The sequence below is a fragment of the Anneissia japonica genome, unplaced genomic scaffold (genome assembly GCF_011630105.1).
Source record: "Anneissia japonica isolate Jap-2015-1 unplaced genomic scaffold, ASM1163010v1 scaffold12287_len106729_cov109, whole genome shotgun sequence".
NCBI lineage: Eukaryota > Metazoa > Echinodermata > Crinoidea > Comatulida > Comatulidae > Anneissia > Anneissia japonica.
In genome coordinates, this window is record NW_022684429.1 from 26,877 (window position 1) to 29,440 (window position 2,564).

At 34.0% G+C, this 2,564-nt stretch overlaps 1 protein-coding gene across 2 annotated transcripts in view; it reads left to right on the forward strand.

The window, feature by feature from the left end:
• The first annotated feature begins 1,039 nt into the window (after positions 1 to 1,039).
• LOC117105936 (arp2/3 complex-activating protein rickA-like) overlaps positions 1,040 to 2,564 on the forward strand; it is a 7,708-nt gene continuing 6,183 nt past the window's right edge. For both annotated transcript variants that reach the window (XM_033247244.1, XM_033247251.1), the window contains exon 1: positions 1,040 to 2,189. The gene's annotated coding sequence lies outside the window, so the exon portion shown is untranslated. The remainder of the gene's footprint in view (positions 2,190 to 2,564) is intronic.

Here is a 2,564-nt window from a genome sequence, read left to right on the forward strand (position 1 = left end):
AATAAATTCTTCTCCCAAGGTTACATCCTTAAAAGTGATGAACCGGGCCAGAGAATCAAGCAGAAAAAAATTACTTTTGCTTGTATTCCTACCCACTCATTCAGTTTAATTGTATTATTATTTTATATTATTAATGTTTAAAAATTAAGAATAAGAGTGGATTTCCTTTGAATGTTTATTAATATGATCATATGAGCTGTCATTTATTGATTCACTCTTTTTGTTTCCAATGTGTTACAGTGGCAAGAGACTCCACTTCACAACCTGTTAAAAACCAATCATATATTCAGAGATCACCTGGACATTGCAAGACTTCTTTTGGATGCCGGGGCTGATGTAAATATAGAGAATGAGGTAAAATATACAAGATATATAGTGGAGTAAATAATGTCATTCAAATTTGTATAAATGTATGGATGTCACATGATTGCTGCTATTAAATAAGAAATACAATATGTTGGTGTAAATTGTATTTTGGAGATATCACTACAGCATAAACATAGTAATATTAATAATAATACTAATAATTTATATTAATACATAAATTTTGAGTGTTTTAATAATTTAATGATGATGATGCGTCCAATGATTCCAAAAGTGATGGTTTGGATCGTGATGACGATTCTAAAGTAGATGGTGATGATAGCTTTAGTAGATATGAGCAGCTTAGTTCAGTCGGCTAATCTGGTGGTAGCCGTTGTGTGTGCGCTGAAGCATGGAGATCTCTAGGTCCCCGGTTCAATTCCATCGCTGCCTCTCCTTGTGATTCAGCTAGAGGGCTGAAATACAAGTTACAATAGCGCACCGTCTTTTGGATGAGACGTTTAAGCCGTTGGTCCTGTGTGAATTATGGCCCATGTGCACGTTAAAGAACGCAGTACACTCTTCAGAAAAGAGTAGGGGATTGTCTCCCGGTGTACTGCCCAATCACCACCAGAAGGACCCTACTGGAAATAAGTCGTCTTCTAGACTTTTGTGGGCTATCCTTGGTGTTTACACCAAATAAATCCAATCCTATAGGTACATTATTATTATTATATTGTATCCGTTTGTTGTTTTCAATGTTTATCAATAATTGAATTGCCTTTTACTGTTTGTCCATGTCTTTCATTTTATGCAGCAGGCAAAAAGAATTTATTTCATCACATGTTTGGTTAATGATAATAAAGCAATCTTGAATCTTAAACTATTTTATATTATGAAGGAGATTGCAGTTCCATTGGTGATGTGGAAGATGAAAATAAGACCAATTCAGAAAATAAGACCAATTCAAAAAATAATATAAAAAATTTGTTTACAGCTTGAGCAGTGGCTGATCTAGGATTAAAGAATGGAGGATGGCTAGGTAGTGTATACAGGTTGTTCATGGAGGCCTCGACCCCAGAACTTTCCACATTCTGAGGTCTGTTAATGATGTTGAAGTCTCATACAAATAAATAAAATAATTCTGGCTTTTCTGTTGACGGATAATATCAACAAGACCAGATGAAATTATTTGATCATATGATGATAATGATTACATAAACAGCAGCACAGTATCAGTAGTGGAGCCTAATATGAGAGAAGAGAGTCAATGGCTGGGGTGAATGAGGGTGGGAATGAGATGAGCTTAATTGTAGGTTATTTGGTAAAATGTAAACCACTCCACAAAGCATCTTGACTTTAGAAATGTTAACTTTGTTTCTATTACTTGGTATAAAGGGATTGCTCTAGTCTAGGCCTATGTATTTTTGTGGGAAAGGTTATCCACCCTATTCACTTCTCCCCATCCTAGATCTATCCTTGCTTGAGTTATTTAAATAGCTGTTGTTGCTGATTGATTGATTGACAAAGATTCTGAAGACCACCGGTACAGTAATATTAGCACAACAAGCGATTGTGTTGTTAAGGGAATGGTCTTATAATCAATACTTATGATTCAATCTTTGCAAGATATAAAAAAAAATTGCACTGATATGTACGTATAATATTTCTTTTAGGATACTTCTTGTGATTATTTTTGCGTGATACTTTCTATGAAGTATTTTTTAAAGTAGAATGATCGATATTGATTTGTTTTAAGTTTTATGTGTTATTATTTTTACAGGCCAATCAGACGCCACATGATCTCTATATAAAGAATACATGTTGGAGGTATGATTTTACAAATAGAGAAAAACACAAGGAAGAAGTCTTGCAACTTCTGCAAGGTGAGCAGTTAATACAATTTAATCATTCATGTTATTGTTTATTAGGTTGTTCAGTGTAATTTTATTTCCTGCTTATATTAATTGGATAATTCCGCTGTAAATAATGTCTCGCAGTCAAGCTCATTGTACATCACGAATGTAGGTAAGAATGGCCCCGGAAAAAATGGCCCCAGAAAAAATGGCCCCGGAAAAAATGGCCCCAGAAAAAATGGCCCCGGTAAAAATGGCCCCGTATGACAGGTAGGTAAAAATGGCCCCAATGAAAAATTCGGTAATAAAAATGATATATATTTTTTTAATCTTAAAATATTTAAATACTGTATAAGCAAGAATTGAATCAAGAAATAAAAAATGGCCCTCAATTATAAAATTAAA